Source organism: Sinohyriopsis cumingii, unplaced genomic scaffold (genome assembly GCF_028554795.1).
Source record: "Sinohyriopsis cumingii isolate HCF-2022 unplaced genomic scaffold, ASM2855479v2 utg001862l, whole genome shotgun sequence".
NCBI lineage: Eukaryota > Metazoa > Mollusca > Bivalvia > Unionida > Unionidae > Sinohyriopsis > Sinohyriopsis cumingii.
This window is the reverse complement of record NW_028316073.1, coordinates 121,285-140,355: the sequence shown is the minus strand read 5'-3', so window position 1 is coordinate 140,355 and position 19,071 is coordinate 121,285. Positions and strand designations below refer to the sequence as shown.

General features: G+C 35.4%; 1 protein-coding gene and 1 pseudogene across 2 annotated transcripts in view; both read left to right on the top strand.

Moving 5' to 3' along the window:
* Positions 1 to 2,566: 2,566 nt before the first annotated feature.
* Positions 2,567 to 19,071, top strand: part of LOC149771438 (uncharacterized) — a 41,417-nt gene continuing 24,912 nt past the window's right edge. Inside the window, exons 1-3 of the mRNA XM_089948453.1 lie at positions 2,567 to 2,792; positions 16,931 to 17,038; positions 17,747 to 17,813. The gene's annotated coding sequence lies outside the window, so the exon portion shown is untranslated. The remainder of the gene's footprint in view (positions 2,793 to 16,930; positions 17,039 to 17,746; positions 17,814 to 19,071) is intronic.
* Positions 9,730 to 12,066, top strand: LOC149771440 (uncharacterized; annotated as a pseudogene). The gene is made up of 4 exons (XR_016418290.1): positions 9,730 to 9,981; positions 10,561 to 10,847; positions 10,878 to 11,039; positions 11,079 to 12,066. The product of XR_016418290.1 is annotated as an uncharacterized LOC149771440 (transcript).

Below are 19,071 nucleotides of genomic sequence, written 5' to 3'. Positions count from 1 at the left end.
ATCATGTACAATTTCCATAAGTACAATATTCAAAGAAATGTCAGCCAAATTACATCAAAGTAGCATAGAGATATGTCACTATTCTCTCCACTGCGCATGTTTCATATGTAAAGAACTTCACCTTACATACGTCACTCTCTCAAAAGTACATAATAACTGGTAAGCGCCCCCTCAAATACGCGATTGTCTTATTAATAAGAGACCTTTGACAGACCCATAGTCTTACCGGCGTGCAAAAATTTTATTGAAGCAAAACAACAGGTGTGAGATGAGATTACCAAGAGAACTGCGTTGATTGTAAATTACAAAAGCGCATGTTTGATCATATACGTGCTATCTGTGGGTTTGCTGCGGCAACCACTGTGGGTTTTGGTGTGACTGGAATCACGACCACATTCACCGTTGTATGTGCACCAATCAGTATTGTTCTCGGGGCTATATAGTAGCCGGTGTCTCTGGTGGCGCGAGCAAATTAATTTCGATGCCACAGCATTACTGATTATGCATCTATTCCGAATAGATGGCTGACACACAAAGGAGTCTCAGTACGATCAGTATACTGTACTCGGTCGCAACTGAGTATAAATTAATCAATGCGGCCGAGTTTGAGACAGTTCTGGCTGAAACGAAACATCACAGACAACTCCAACCACAAATAAGAATCCGAGTTATTGACAATAAAAATCGAGTAAGAAAAAAATCTTCACACTGTGTGTATGTATTAATCGCTGTCATAGACTTGCATGTCTGAGTATATCATCACTCAGTCACTCACTCTCAATTAGTACGAAAGTTCGACTGTTTGACCCTTTTCAATAGCCTATAGAGCTAAGGACAGCCGTAGGGGACTCTAACCCTCATGGCTGACTCACTCGTGTCACGTGTGTGTTGACACCTCTAGCGACCCCTCAACAAAAATGTGATCAAATATATGTGGGCAGTGCGGGATAACTTATCATGGGGTGTTAGAGACGAAGACGGGTGTCCGGGGACACATAGTGTAGCTGGCGTAATTAGCATGGATATTTGTTGATGTAGTTTGTTTGTGGGAGGGGGGAATTGTGGCATATCTAAAGTAAGGCCAAGCTGTACACTTTACAACCCAAATTACACCTGTCAATCAAAAACCAAAATAAAGGGGAGTACAAGTTATGTTAACAATACATAAAATATACAAGACCTCTATAGTCAGTATAACCCTCGAGGAAAACTAGCGAAACTATTTTTCTTTAAAAATGTAAGTCAATGCAAAATACTAAACTGTAGAGTGCCACCATATATGGGCGGTAGCCCCATAGAGTCCGGGAACGAGATTAATTTCTTTTTATATGCTGTCAGTAAACCAGCCTTCAGAATGTTAACAAAGAAACTAATTGCCCTTACTATCAATCAATTGCCATAAAACGTTATTTCCTTTTTGCTATAAGGTGGCAGTACACATTTTTGCATATTGGCCCCTGTCAGATTTCTTACCTTAAGGGTATGATGTCACCTTTTCTGCTATTGTTGTGTAATAATTAAAGATATGGACATATTTATGAATTTGGTGTAACCAGGTAGTGTTGTTCTTGAAACTGATGTTAGGCATGTACACCTCATGTAGTCACTGCACAATATGTAGCCAGTGAAATACCAATAGTCGGCTAGGAAGCAGAGTTAGCTACTTATAGCAGTAGACACGTTGGTTCGAGGCAAGTAGAATACATCAAAAACTGATTGGATGAAAACTATTTTGAATTGCACCAAGCTATAAAGTACATAATGTTTTTTAAAATTATCAACCAGAAAATGGCTTGTGTTTGCACTGTGAGCACCACTTGTTCCCAGATGTGGTCATCCGGCATGAAAAATGCATGTATACATTTGGGGGTTGGGTGCAAAAACTTTTATTCTATGAAATTCCATTGACTTGTTAGATCAAGTGAATGATCTTCTTATGTATTGTTTATTATACCTATCCAAAAATATGGACTTTTTTATCTCACTCATGTATTTTATATTTTATGAATTTTTACATTAGGTAGGTGTATGCAACATTAAATTTGTGGATAAAAACTGTCGCCTGCCCCTAAGAGTTTATGATTTGATTGTTTAGAAACACAATTTTAATGCATAATTATAAAGAATGCAGCCAAAATGGCATAGCTCTCTCTCTCTCTCTCTCTCTCTCTCTGTATATATATATAATGAAATACTGTAATATAAATAATTATTGATTCCCTATTTTAAAAACTGCTAAAGATAGTGCACGTTAAACTAATTCAGGCTGATTTTTTTCTGCACAAGTTAGCAGTTATTTTAGTTATCTGTGTGCTTAGATCATGTACAATTTCCACAAGTACATTATCCAAAGAAATTTCAGCCACAGTACATGAAAGTAATATAGAGGTATACCAACATTTTCTCCATTCTGCCTGTTATAAATGTACACAACTTTACTTCACACCCGCCATTCTCACATTAGTTCAGATTTTATGTAGAACGGCCCTTGGACCGGTACCCTGGTCATGTGCGGAGCTTCAAGTGACTCCAGGGAACCAGACTATAGACTGGTATTCCGGTCTTGGGAGAGTCGCCTTGTTCCGCTTTGCGCTGATTGTCATAGTCGCTAAATAAATGACTTTGCTATGTGTCGATTTACTATTCAATTTTGGATATTATCCCTACGACGACTAGCTGAAAGTCTGTATGTTAAGAGTAACAAATTAGTTCCAAACATTTGGTCCAACTACTTTGTTCATTTTCCTGGCTTACTAAGGTCCTTCTGATATATGCCTTGATTATAATTTCAGGTAAGTAAAATTCTTTGTAATGATGTCTTAACACATGTTTTTGTAAAACTTAATATTGCTTTTTGGAGCACGTATATTGTCTAATCTTTAGCTTCGAAGGTGCATAGATTCACATGTTGTCAAGCTCTTAAATTTCGGAGGCAAGCAAATCTTGCATGCAGACCGCAATCTCATGGGGGCGCTCTACAGATATTAAAACTCTCTCTCGAGAGAGTGGTCGCTATAGAACTCACTGTACTAATTAAGTTCCAATAGTAAACCTATGCAAACACCATGATATTAAAAATTCAAGAACTTAACATTTTCGAGTGCTCATGATCAAACGTATCTTTATCAGTAACGATGAAACCTGGATGTCAGCTTCTGTGTAGAGGCATTTTCTGGACTTGCATGTGTTTGAAACATGTGCTTTCAATTCCACACCTATAGCACACAGGCACTTGATTCTGTGGAAACTAAAGCGTATGCTTACTATAGTGAGTATACGCATTAGTTTCCACAGAATCAAGTGCCTGTGACTAGCCTCTATAAGTGGGTGGGGGTAAGGCTAAGTTATTTTGTAGCAGTAATCATTCGCTTACTATTTGGATACATTCAGGATTTAAGGTAGGTTGCTAACAAGAAAGTTAGGATTTTCCATCAATAAATGTAAACAAAATTTGACCGTCACTTAAGCGTATTTAAAATGGCTCACTTATTGTCTGATTAGTCTATCTATCTATAAATACGTTGACAGAGTTTTCTCTGGCCCTTGCCTCCACCCCCACCCCCTTTTTGGGGGGATATCTGGACATTTATGTTGGAGTGTAGGGTCAGAGTCAATTACCTATCGAAACGTTGGAGTTCGCCGACATCATTTGGTGTCGGCATAGGGTAGACGCTTTCTAGCCGGCCTAGAAAAATTGAACAAGTTTTCATCGAGATATACCTGCATGAAATCGATAGGAATGTGATTTATTTTCTCAAAAATCGAGAGCATAGCATTCGTCATGTCTTTAATCCGCTGACAGACTAGACGAAAGTACGTCGTTACTGACATTTGACCTAGATCTCGCTATTTGCATTCCGAGTCACATGACTATACAAATCTCTCAAGCTATATGTCAGTGGCAGCAGAGGTCATATAGTCACGTGCTATCAACACTAAACCATTTATATTGTTGCTGTAGGAAAACAAATCGAACACATAACTGAAAGTCGTGTAATCTTTATAGAAAGGTAAAAGAACACAAACTTCTCAAAATATTTATTTTGAAAACAACGACGGGAAATCAGTAAATGTTGCAACTTGAAGAAAACAAGATCCAGTAAGCAGAGAGTAAATTTCAATGCGGGGATTGTGGACGTTTCGCCCCATGGATGTTTCGGCCCAGGACATTTCCCCCCACTTCAATGGACATTTCGCCCCATTTCAATGGACATTTCGCCCTACATGGTATATGGACGTTTCGGCCCAGGACATTTCGCCCCACATCAATGGAAATATCGGACATTTATAGAAATTCACAAGCATTACACCGATCTATGCTTTGCTGACGACGGGTAACTGGTTTTCTGCAGTAAATGAACGAAGACATTGTTCGATCTATTGATTTACCTGATATTAAAACAACTAGTACCAAGAAAAAAAAAAAGACTACAATTTATAGAGCCACTGATAAATTTCCATGCAAACACGTGCACGAGCTTCTGTACCAAACGATCTGTCGGACAATGCACTTGAAGAATCATAATTTTTATCCTAAAACTCGGATCTTGATATACTAAGATCAACGTTGTTTATTTATGTCATTGTTTTTGTTATTAGTGAACGCCATAACATCTGTGCTAAATTGTAATTTCCTTTTCATAAAAGCTTACATGACTTACTCAAAACCCTGGCTGCAGCTTAATTAACTTGATACCACATTTAGTAGATTATTTAAATATGAAGATCAGAGAAGTTACCTTTCTGTAATTAAGTCCTTTTAACACTTGCTGGAAGCAATAGTGAACGCCAGAACATTTTTTTTCTCTTTATGACACCAGACAGATGCACCCCTACTTATAAAAAAATAAAGTTGTTTTACATGTGTATGTTTTCTCCAAAGGTGTGTCGTTTGTTTACTTTATAAAAGATTTTTGAACAAAAAATTTCAAAATTTTGTCGGGGTATTTATGTATTTCCCTAGTGTAATCTATAGGGTTGTTCATCCTCGTCCAGTTTTTTTTCACCTTACTCGAAATCCCTCCCCATAATTTCAAGTTCACCTTAGCTAGAGGAAGGACAGCCACTAAATCAAATTATCCATGTTTCATTATTATATTTTCTTATTGGATACAATCCATACAATGATAATTTTTCATTGTTTCATTATTTTAAATTTAATTTGGGATTTTTATTTTAAATTTAATTTGGAATTTGGGCGAATAAATGATGTATTATATTTAAACGACAAATACACCATATTGTTTTGTATGATTGATGATGTGTGTCGTTTCTCGCATTACCATTATACTGAAACAGGCTGTACTCGAGTGAGAGTTCATACTTTATTTAATTGTACTTCTCCCGACTGGAGCAGACCATCTCTTTAACTATTTAGAATAATGCCAAAGAATTCAGATCACATTGGACACTTAATTATATTTTTGATCATTTTAAAGTAAAATGAAGAACGTGGTGTAATGCTGATGAATTTCTATAAATGTCCGTTATTTCCATTAATGTGGGGCGAAATGTCCTGGGCCAAAACGTCCATGGGGCGAAACGTCCATGTACTATGTGGGGTGAAATGTCCACTGAAGTGGGGCAAATGTCTTGGGTTGAAACGTCCAGGTACCCCAACAAGTAGTTTCTCTGCCTTTTTTTCTCTAACATTACTGATGGGGAGGGGACCAGAAGCGTGGGACACAATTTGGAATGAAGCTTTCAGCGTCCTTTCAGCTGCGACTATCAGCCACTCACAAGTAATTAATACATTTATTTCGACTGACCTTTGTATGCGGACATTTAAGTCAAATGCCTCGTATTTTGACCCATGGCCTTAATTTAAATCCTTCAGAACACTCACTTTTGTATTATTAATCCCATTCAGAACAGAACATCTTTGTATCCATTCGGTTGTTGACCCCATTTTTAACTTGCCAAGACCTGCACGGACAGCAGCAGCATCCCAAGGCAAGATTAACTTGCTCCATGAAGAACTCATCCCTTGGAAAAGTTGCCTCTTTGGAGAACTCATCCCAAGTCTCATGAGAAGTTGGTGATACTAATTTAGGTATGTCATGTAATGGTGATTACCCCTTTATTATAGTGCCTCATGAATTATTGTATTATGTAATTGAGAGTATAATTCAGCGTGATTAACATTCTCACTGAAATTTGAATATACCCCCACCCTCTTCTTTTTCTATAGCAAATGTTTGCTTAGGCCATTTATGTCAGACCATTATTATCAGTCATCGCAGAATAGCTGTTTGGGTGTTGTTAATGCTTTTTAGTACTGTCACCATTATGAGGCATTATATCAGACTTGTTTACCAAAAGCGAGATGATATGTCATCTGTTTGGTGTCCAAGATGGTAAGAAATTCAGTATAGCTCCATTTATTATATCATATATCAGATTATTTTATAGTTTCTAATTTCCCACAAAAGATTTTGCTTCATTCCTTCAAAAACAGACCTTTCATTGTAACTGTTTATTTTAAATGAACCTCATTATTTTCAGTTGAATTTAATCTTTGCTTCTTATTGTAATAATATCAAAATTGTATCTCCAAATACCCTTTTTAATAGAAACAAACCTGGGTAAGAATAACTTAGATATGTGGGGATTATCTGATCAGGTTCACTTCATCTGTTCATCCATTAACTTTGCTGATGTACCCCACCCACCAAATCAAATACGTCAAATGCTTAAAGAGTTGTAAAAGCCAGAGAAAGCCCTAATTAACTTTGGTTAAGAATTAATTAAAATAAAATAAACAATGCTTACAATTTTAAACTCGCTATTTGGAAGGGAACATTCTGTTAAAAGTACAGACATGATACTAACCATTTGTTTTCATCACTCACAATATGTCTGCCTATTCTGTGCATGGCTTTGAAAAGATGTAATTTGTATGTGTCAGGTTATAGTAATGGAATTCATTACTTTGGACTCATTCTTTCAACATATCAACTAAGGAACTAGGTCAGGTTTACAGTTAGTTTTAGAAAATTCAGTGTAACAACACCACTAAATGGCAGATAATAAGCACAAAAAACGATTTTAAAAATTTGAAAAGTTCAGCATTTTATAAATTTAATAAGTTATTAAGTTGAAGAGAAACAACAATGAATAGATCTAGTGTATTTATACCATATCCTTTATGACAGATTCAAATTATTGCAAAATTTGAAACAGAATACACACCTGGGAATTTCTTGACGATCTCGCTTGAGCAGCAAGTTGACAATAAAGTAGTTGTGGGACAACTTCTTGCAAAATTAGAAACTTGGATTAAGATGCAGTATTGTTCTGAGCTAAACATTTCTATCTTTTAAATAATTTTTTTTATCTGGATGATTCTAAATGGTAATTAATATGTTTTTTGGGTTACAAGTTGAAGGTCATGGGTCTTCATATTGACAGTGAGAAATCACATGTACATATGCATTTAGAATATAAATATGGGGTCTTTTTGTACATTTTATGAATATTACTTACCTAAATTAAAGGATAGTTGTTCTTTCTTGATACAAATTGGATTTTTCACCCAAAACAACACATGATCAAATCATCCAGTGTTTACAGAAATGATGTATCATTGTGTAGGAAAGTGATTATATATATATATATATATATATATATATATATATATATATATATATATATATATATATATGTATGTATACACACAAACACAGACACCACTTCTCCATGTGACAATTTTTCTCAAGGCGAGTTCTCTATGTACCTCAAAAATGGGATGGAAAAATTCAGAGGAAACCTTTTGACAAAATAAGTGATTTTCTTACCAAAAAGATATCTTAGACTTTTGTTAAACTGATCTGGTGCAAAAACTACATTTTTATTGAAACTTGTTTATTTAAGATTTTTAACAACTGAAGAAATATAATTACCCACATGTGTCTTTCCCTGAAATGTAATGTAACATTGCATTTATGCAGGCCTTGATTTATAGGAACATGACGTTGGATGAACAGAGCAGATATTACTCAATAAATGTTTTATTTAACATTTTTCATTGACTGCAAAGTTTTGACTTTCCTGTATAATCACCTGTGCAAGACCAACTTAATTATGATAATATTTTCAGAGACCTCAGTTTGTCTTCTTTACATTAATACCAAAATAGATCCCTATCACAAGAAATAAAATGTTTATAAGTCACTTAAAATTTGCTGCCTACATTTATTTAACCTGTTGAGAATTACTTCGTGTTAAATGGTAGACTCTCTCCTTTTTCTCGTTGATGGCCATTTTATTAGAAGACTTGTGCTTTTAAAGCTTTGAAGAAACAATGACAAAATGGGGCAAAAGATTTAATGGAAAATCAAACCTTGTTTAATTATGAATAGACATGTATCCAGTTTGTTTGGTATTGAAAGATGATGCAGGCAGTAGAGTTACACTCCCCACACATTTTTCTCTTGCAGTGATTTTAGACCATACGATAAGAAGCAAGTGAAAATATTCGGGGGAATAAATATAGGTAACATGACATATGATATTTCTTTGTATGCTGACGAGATATATTACTTGCCCTCGATGATTGAATTAAAAGTGTAATGTCTGTGCTACGTCCTGTATATCAACATTGCTTATTTTCTGATCTTAGTAGAAATACTGAAAAAATAGAGATGTAGTTTGGATAGGTAGTATAACAGGTAGCAACAAGCAATAATGTCCCCCAACATAATGTCAATCAGTCCTGTACTGAGTTTGCCACCTTAGGTATAAAGTTTTTTTCAGCTGTTGTTGTTGTTGTCGGGTTTAACGCCATTTTTTTCAGCACAAGATAGGCTATATATGGCGGCCAGTATTAATGGTGGAGGAAGAACCCGGGAAAACCCCGGAAAGAACCACCGACCCATGAGAAGCTACTGGCAAGCTTTCTGACATATCACATTGGCTGAGTCTTAGACTCGAACCGCCGCAGACAGAGGTGAGATGGTAGTGATCCGTAACGAAGAGCGCTTTAGACCACTTGGCCACTCGGGGCCCCCGGTTTTTAAGTAACTTGGAACCAATTACAAACCTTAATTATCAATGTAAAATTCCTCAAATTAAGAATGTGGTCATTCTGTGGAACAATTGTTTGAAAATGTATTTGGAAGGATACAAAATTTATATGTAAACTGAATCAAGTTTTTATTGCCATTACCAAATAAATATAATAGTTTTGTAGTGAACTAATTACATTCTTTTAGAAGTTTGTTTGGCATGAGTGGAAGGAAAAATAATACATGTTGATGTGAGGGATTTACATGATTATGGACGCTTGTAACTGAAAATATTGCATATATTGCATACAGTGTTGCTTGCAAATGCATTTCTTGGAAGCATGAGAATTTACCCAAGAAGCAGTATGCTTGATATGTTACATAGAGAGATAATTTATCATTTTATGGGATTGTCACAGAAGTATGATTTTGTAAAAGATGGTTTATTTGATGCAAAGAATTGTAGTTCAAAAGTATAAATATTATTCAAAGTAAAATTGAGAAATATAAATAGCATTAGAAAGAAAGAAAAAATGAGTGATAATAGAATTAATATAAAAGGGAGATATAAGAAAGAAGTACTTACTTGTGGTTGATAGCGTAGAGATGTATATAGTGGTCTTTGGAGAAATGAGAGTGTATAGAGGAAGGCTTTAGGAGGTTATTAGTAGGGTAGATGAGATAGTGGTATTGGAAATAGATTTGTGGTAGAGGTTTGTGTTATGGATTAGTTTTGGCGAATAGCCCCCATGGTAGCAGATAGTGGGTTGGTGTTTTGTTCGACGCGGAATTTAGAAGCTTAAGTTGCGATCTGGACACAGCGACCATGTGTGACGTGATCATTCCCACAGTGCGGCAGAAGCACGGCGAACAGACTGTACAGTTGTCGGAGGAAAGACAGCGCATATGGCTGTCAAATATTGGACGTTCTGACATAAAGATCAGCAATTTGTATGCTCAGACCATTTTGTGAGTGGTAAGTTCAATGAACTTTGGAGACTTTTGTTATTCATATAGTATTATATAAAGATAGCGGTTCCACCCCACGATTTGCTTTGTTCCCTTAGTCAAGTTGATAGGAAATAATAATCAGAACTTAATTTTTTTTGGGCTGAGGCTGTTGAATATCTGTTTACAAAATTTATCTATTTTCTTTGTTAGAATATGTATATTTGTATGTAGGTATACAGCCTTGCGTGTAATTAATTTGTACGTACATTTGAACATTTTGTACATTGTATTGTATGTAAATGACAAGCCACTGTTTCTTAATATGTTAATGCAAACCGTCACTAAATCAAATCTCAATGTCTGTCAGCAGCATCTTGATACATTTTAATGATGTTAACCTTTTGTGTTATATTATAAATGGGATGTAATGGTAAAGTCCATGAGATTGAAATATGGTTTTATATTTAGGTGATAAATATATTTGTAGATACACAAGCTGAAACAAAGAACTGAATGGTATACTAATTGTGTCACCAAATCAAAGACTGTTAACATAGTATTATTTTCATTTTCAGAAATTAATATATTATAAATTGCTTTGCAGGTAAACCTGCTGACCTGTATGACAAGACGAATGTTGACTGGGTACCGACCTTGAAGCTTGATCATGTCAAAGTCTTGCCATCTCCATCAGCTGCCACTGACAGATACAATAGAGTATTGGGTCGCGTCAAGAAACGTAAGAGACATGATGCTGCTGAAACCTTTGTGTCACTCCAAGATATATTGGTTGATGACCAAGCATGTTTGACAGAAGAATCTGTGGATTTCAACACAAGGGAGATCCAAACTGATTTAATGGGTCATAATATGGAGGCGATGCAACAAGAGTTGAGAAGACTGACTATATAAAACATGGAGCTGAAGTCGGAAATAGCTAGCCGTAAGATGACCGCAGAGAGTTTGGAGGGCAATGATGACAAAGTCAACTATCTGACTGGTTTGCCCACGCACCACATCTTATTGCAAGTCTTTTCGCTCATTTCATCATACTTGATAGAGACTCATTTATCATCTTTAACATAACAAAGTTTCAACAACTGATGCTAGCATTAATGAAAGTACGACTGTGTGCAAAATGAATTTCTTGGGATAATATTCCAGTGCGGACAGACAACAGTGTCGAGAACATTTTTGAATACGCTCCATGTGTTGACTCGTTTACAGCCTCTTATCAGATGGCCTGAGAGAGAGGAGATCAAGAAGACTATGCCCATGGAATTCAGACGTTACCTGAATGGTAAAGTCATAGTAATAATCGACTGTTTTGAAGTCTTTATTGAAACTCCTTCAAATGCAGAAGCTAAAACTATGACTTGGTCTTCGTACAAACATCATAATACAGTTAAATTTTTAATTGGTATAACTCCACAAGGTACCATATCTTTCCTTTCCCAAGCATGGTGCGGCAGAGCGAGCGACAAGTTTGTCACAGAAAACAGCGGTTTTCTAAATAAACTGCTACCTGGAGATGTTGTTATGGCAGATCGAGGTTTTGATGTAAAAGACAGCATAGGAGTTATGATGGCCCCTGTCAAGATGCCAGCTTTTACTAAAGGAAAAAAGCAAATGCCAGCTTTAGAGCTCGAGGAGTCAAGAAAATTAGCTCACCTTCGCATTCATGTGGAACGAGTAATAGGACTCGTGCGACAGAAGTATACCTTTTTGTCTGGAACTGTGCCTATTGATCATTTGCAAACCACTGATGACAAAGGGTTGACAACTATTGATAAAGTTGCCATAGTGTGTGCTGCATTAACAAACTTGTCACCAAATATAGTAGCATTTGACTAAAAGTGATCATGCTATTGTCTAGGAATGTGGGATGTTGATGTATATGTAATTAAGAAGGGATGTTTATTAATCTATAATACATGAGAAAGATCTATTGATATTTACTGTTTTCCTTGAAATAGTGCAGTGAGAGAGAGAAAGTGTATGCAGTGAGAGAAAGAAAGTGAGTATTGAAGAAATCAAAGCTGTTTATTGTGTTTTTGTCTACAGACATTTTCAGTTTAAATAATAAATCAATAAATACATTGCATTGTAAGATATGTATTGATATTTACTTTTGTCCTTGAAACTGAAAATTGTATCATAAATTGTAGAATTGGCATCAACTCTCTACATCTCTTTATATCGCATATATGCACTAATCATAATACAATACTGACAGATCAAAACACAAGACTTGTTTGCATTATGGCTCTTGAATACATAAAAAACATTGTCAAACACACAAGCATGTACCATTATAAAAATCTCTCTCTCTCTCTCTCATAAATGCAATAATCATAGTTTTTGTAATTATTATAAAAATGAAGCACACAAGACTTGTTTGCTTTTAGGCTTTTGCGTAGATACAACACTTTCGAGTCACTTGACTTTGCTAACCCTACTCTTGCTACATGATTTTATGCATTCAGGGCAATACCATTTTCCTTTTGACTTTGATACAATGCCTACACAGTCAAAATGAAACCACTGAAATTGGCAATTTCGATTATCACAGGCAACCATCTGTCCATATTCCTGATCCTGGCAGAAGCACCATACAGGCTCTGATGGCAGGTGTGATGCATTGCTTGGTTCTGGTGTTGTCGCTTTACTATTCTGTAGTGGCAAACATGTAGGCTCTGATGGCTGGTGTATTGCACTGCTTGGTCCAGGTGTTACCCCATTATTATTTTGAAGCGGTAAGCGTGTATAACATCTGGCCAACAATTCTGGCAGAACTCCAACTCTGAAAACATGGAGTGCTTTTGGAAGCATATCTTCCCAAAACGCATGGCATTTCTCAATCCTCTCAATATGAATTGATTGTCTTGTCCAGACTACAAAGACTGCATACTTTGTATCACATACAAACAATTGGCATTGAACTTGGTAATAATGCTCATGTCTTCTGTCTCGAGTTAGCCCACCATTGCAATCTCTCACAAGGAATGATTTTTCAGTGTCAGCTTTACTCAGGTCCATGTCTCTCATTGTATACGGGCACTTGATCTCTAAAGATCCAACTCCACAACAGTCGCATGATGTGATGCCATCTGGTGATGCTCCAATCTCTGGATGAGTAATGTGAATTACAAGACCAGACGAACGAACCATGAAATTTGTATGATTTTTCTTCATAGCTTCTATGTATTGATGCTTGGCTTTTGGCTCATATGTCAATCCCCAACTGGTCTGAATTGACTTGAATTTTCTCAGGTCAGGATAACATATGTTTTTAATCAGGTGAGGTGCTGGCTGTGTTGAGTTTGTATGACAAACTGCAAACTTCTGAATTTGAATGTGACATATACGTGCAGTCTCGATATAAATTGCAGAAATGTGCCGAAGAAACGTTTCTTTATTTTACTTTTCATGTATTAGTTACACTGGTGGGGTATCGTTCTTTTGTATTCATGTAACATTTATTTTACCGCATCCCAGCGCACCGTGTATAGATGGCTGCATTTTATTTATTATTTTTATTTTTGGGTGATCGTGTTTGTGCCATACCAAAATCCATTTTCATTTAGAACAAACTATATTCAGTATTTTCCTAAGTTTTGCTGTTGAAAATGCCGCCCATTTAGGAAAAGCGATGACAAGATTTTTTTTAAGGATGCAGCCATTTCAGACATGTTAATCATGCAGGATTTTGGACCAGCACACTTTTTTTTAACTTTAAGACCGATTACCTGTCGTATGAAGTATTCAAGTGAGCAACTATATATCGATGTTACTATCTGTTCAAACGGTGAGGCGATAGCACGGCCTTATGGCTACTATATTATTAGATCAGGACGATTTTTATTTATTTATTTTACTAGTAATGCGTTGTAAGATACGGAAGCCGGTTAGTGCCACGTTGAAATCAAGTTTTTCTCTCGTAATTACGACATACTATCTCATAATTACGACTTAATATCTCGTAATTACGACTTAGAATCTTGTAATTACGAGTTAGCTATCTCGTAGGTACGACTTAACATCGACCGGAAAGATAATAATTCACGTGGTCGAAAGTTTCTTGTGATTTAGGATGGACTGTACAAGAATATGCAGGTTTTATTTTCGTGTGGAATTCACTGCATCACGCACCAGCTAGAAATATGGTATTTAACGTCTTAGTTTTGTCTCTTGATTCTGAGAGCGAGAATGAGTTTAAACCAGATGGGCTGTGGAAGGAAAGGGGGTGGGTGACACGGTACCTCTTTGTCTATCTATCAACAAAGTCGTGTATATGTCTAGCGAACGAACTATTATACTTTCTATCTGCCTCCAGGTCTGTTAGCATAAATATATGTCATACAACTATACAAAAAGATGCATGGCTGATTATGATGCAATTAAACATACATATGAAACCATCTATGGGTCACTGAATTAAAACAAAAATATCACAGTGTGATTACATTTTATTTTGACAAAATGTATTCTTGTGCATTATTTGTCCTGGCATACTATGTACAAATTGTTGTTAAACATGAATAATAATGATCTATTTGGAACGGTCTTGTCTACTGCGTCAGTTTTTAAATGTTAAAACGGCATGATTTATATCTCATAGAGAAAAATATCAGCATAAATTTTTAGCCAATAAGGTACGTTCGAGAGAGAGGGTGGGGGAGGGAGAGGTTCTCTTGAACTTTTATTTCAGTATACAACTTTTTACACGGAACTATAGATGCACGAATGTCACTTGCACATATTTACAAATGCCAGTCTGATCATACTTTTATAGGGAATTGCATACAGATATCGGTATTTTGCTACTTATGTTTTTCTCTGGATGTATACGATCGATTGAAATTTATCTTCCACCACTTTTAAATGATGTTATAAAATATAGGAAGTATGTGTGAGCATTAATTTTTAAAAAATATTACCCAAGTAGTCAGGACTATATGCATAATCTAATATGTGTGTGTGTGTGTGAGAGAGAGAGAGAGAGAGAAAGTCAACTTTTTGAAAGAGAATTTTTAACTTTATTTAGTTCATGGGAATGTACATAGCAAGTAAATTATTTTTTTTAATGATTGATTCATTTCTTTATCGATTAAATCATGTTAATTGATACAGTTTTAATGAGAAGAACAACCGTACCAAAATTGCTTTAAAAATAATATTTAAGTTCTGTAATACTTCATCAGTTCAATTTTCGAACCTAAACATATCTTATATCCCAATACCATTTTCAGAGTTTAAAAAGCGTACGTAGAACCGCCTATGCCATCTGTAAATTATAAAAGATAGCTGCTGCACCATTTGCAAATAGTTGAAAATTGCATTTTCTTGTACCTTCTACATAATGCGGATACAGCAGTAAGCTTGTATGGTATACGTTTTGTTTACAGTATCGTGAATCAAGCATCTTATTTTTTTGTTTGTTGTTAAAAAAATGTTATTGTTTTTATTTTAATAATTGTCATCATTGTTTAATTTGTCAACATGAAAACACTGTCTTCCACCCATTCCCACAGGGGCTCGTTACAAAGAAAATCAAGGGATGGGGGTTCTAACCTGTAATAATATTATTATAACGAGTCCCTGTGCCCATTCCTAACTATTCCTATTACTGACATTACCTTTACACCATCTCTCTCTATTTCTCTCTCTCTCGGTGGCCCCAAGTGGTCTAAAGCGCTCACCATTACGGATCACTGCCATCTCACCTCTATCTGCGTCGGTTCGAGTCTCGGATTCGGCTAATGTGGTTATGTGAGAAAGCTTGCCAGTAGCTTCTCGTGGGTCGTTGGTTCTTTCCGGGGGTTTTCCGGGTTCTTCCTCCACCATTAATACTGGCCGTCATGTATAGCCTATCTTGTGCTGAAAAATGGCGTTAAACCATACAACAACAATAACTCTCTCTCTCTCTCTCTCTCACAAACACGTTTTAGATTATGTACATTAATATGGAAACTTGAGATCCCCACTCTCTCGCATAATGTGATCGAACTGGGTCTATTCATGTGTCATGACCTATGGTCATGTCACATAAGACAATTTCATGATTCAACTTTAAGGTTATTGTCATTTTTCATGGTTGGACATCATGCCGGTCTCACATCTGCCTGTCACAGCAGCCATCTTGATATTTTTATTACCACACCTGATGAATGTAAAATGATCGATGTGGGGTTTTGACCAGAAATACATTCTTAAAAAATACAATTTCCGACATATTTTAAATAAACTAAACTTGTGTGCTTCTTTTTAATAGCATTGCATGTGTGCAAATTTGGATTGAGTTTTATTTTAAATAAAAAAATGTCATTGGTGTGGCTACCTTAGGCCTACAAGTACCTGAATCCAGCTCTGCCACCAACCATTAGGAATCGCTCCCCATTTAGTGAGAAATAGGTTAGTGTCATGTCTCTCAGTTGCACAGTAACAATTTGACTGAATTAAATATTTCAGTGGAAAAAAAGTCACCTAGACTGTATACATCATCTGAATATTCTTACTTAAAAAGAATGAGAATTGTACAAGAACAAATTTTTGTAATAATATAAACAACTCCTGTGTTCGTACTACCGTGATTGACAGGTCAGCCCCAGTAGGAGTTAAATCCACCCATTTCTCCCTGAAAGATCACTACAATCACATTTTTTTCAATAGTTCATGGTAATTTTAGGTAAAATAGATGAATTCAAAATTTCATTTGTATTCATAATAAGCAAATTATATCACAAATCTATAGTGACATTGAAAACAAGTCTAAAACTATTCATCTAATATTGTATGTATATTCAACATAGTTCTGAAGGCATAGTTTGAAAATATTTCATATATCTAGGCAATAAAGTTGTATCCTTTAAACCTTTCACTTTTTGAAAGAAAATACTTATTTTATACAGATCATGTTAAAATATCTATTTGTTGAATATGTAACACATATATCCTAACTTATTTTATTTCAGAGGGATTACATGACCTTTAACTTTGTTTGGAGAAACATGAAGAAATGTCATGGAATAGGAGTTCTATCAGAAAATCAACAGCTTATAACATTCATGTGCATTAAATAGGTATGTATTCATGACCAAAATTCACAGTAAAATTGATTTAAACAATTTCTGGATGTACATTGAGATCATGTACATGTATTTAATTTTTATATGTCTGCTAATGAGTTAATCGTTTGGCTGTATCTGTATCGAATTCTGTAGTCTTCTTTAGGTCCAGAGGTCTGCATAACTTACCCTTTCCAGTACTCAAAACAATCCAACAATTTCACCAGTTTCAAACAACTCTAAATATACTCAATTTGCATTCATTCATTTCTGGAACAATTTATTTTCAATAAACTTCACTCAGCAATTTAAAAAATAAAATCAATTTCTTGTAGTTAACAGATGCAGAATAAACTGTCAGTGTCAACATCAAGACAGTGTAGGGCTTACAACATTTCAATTTGCACAGTTTTGAAATAATTTTAAATGGACCTATCCAGAGTCATTGTAATTTTCGATTCAGTCCTCATTTTTTGGGAGATAAAAATATCTGACTTGTTCAACTACATTGTAGGTATGGAGATTACTCTCAGATCAATACTTAATTTTAATTCTCCTATTTTCACCATAAAGTAAAAATGTTTGCTCTGGAAAATTAATATATTTCATTCAGTCTCACTTTCAGCTCATTTGCATAATCTGTTTTTTATTTCTGACTTTCCAACTGCTGTTTCTATCGGGGTCCAAAGATGAGGTATATATGCAGAGTTATCTCCCTTTCAGAGGCCTTTAAAGATGGCGTGTCCAATGGATTCGTGAACTGCAAACCTGTAGGACATCATTACCAAAGGTACATAGTCATTCCAATCTTTTTGATGATCAAATACAGAAACTGAGAGCAAATTCATTATTGTGTGATTGTCATTTTCAATCACGACATGTGCTTCAGTCTTGCAGCAGTAGTTTGTTTTTTCAATACCCAGAAACCGATGTATTTCTTGAAATAAATTACTTTAAAAATTAGATCTCTGAGCTGTGTGTATGAGCAAATAGTACCCCAAATGTGGATATGAAGTTGTCAATCATCGCTTTAGTTGCCTTCTGTGCTTTAATATTTGAAGCTTTTTATCTTTTATTTTTTGGTAAAGGACCCATACAATCAATTGCAGCTGTTCTTTCCATGGGTATTCCTGCATTGTATTATTTAAAGGTGGGTGGCATTTGTTTTCTTTTGAGGTATTTTTATTGAACCACAAATTGTATAATTCTGGCACCATTTCTCTACAGCTCTTCTTAAGGCACACCTGAAGAATCTTTACATTATTTTATGACGGGTTTTTAGGTTATAGCAGTATGTGAAATGCAAACACTATTAATCTTCTGGATTAATACAAATGTTTGAGGCTTTTGGGTATCACAGTTTGATATGTGATTCCTCTCCCATCATAACTTTCCCATTTTCTATATAAAATTGTTAGGGAACTGAGATTCCCACCTGTACCAGAAGTACTTAATCTCTATGTCATATTTAGCAATATCAGCCCAACCAAGTTTATTCATACTTTTCAACCATTCAAGTAGTTTTTAAAATTGGATCTTATAATTGTATCTTTGCTAAAATACTGAGATCCAGATTTTTTAGATCTAATTTCTCCAGATCAATTTACGTAACATTATTACTTTGGGAATTACACGCATCATTTGAGTCAATTTTCTCCGAATTAGGATTTGATAAATCAGGTGCACATTTATTCTGTTTGTATCTGATATTAGCTTGCTCTGATTCAGTGATAATCTCTTTCAACTTATTACAGTACCTTTTTTTCACCTTCACTTAATTTGTAAGTGCTATATTTTGACTCAGCTTATACTATTCCAGAGATCTTGGAAACGCTTAATTACACGTATTTGGACGCCAATTTTTGATCTGGGATGCAGAAAATCACTGAGGTTTGAGTCCTCCATACGCATGTAATAGGCGTGTGGCAAAATTCAAAGACTTGCCAGTCCTGCTTCAGCCACCTGCTTTGTGGGAAAATGTGTTGATCAGTTAGCTGTGCTGATATTTACAATGACATAAATCAGTGACTGAAAGAGCCTTGATGTAC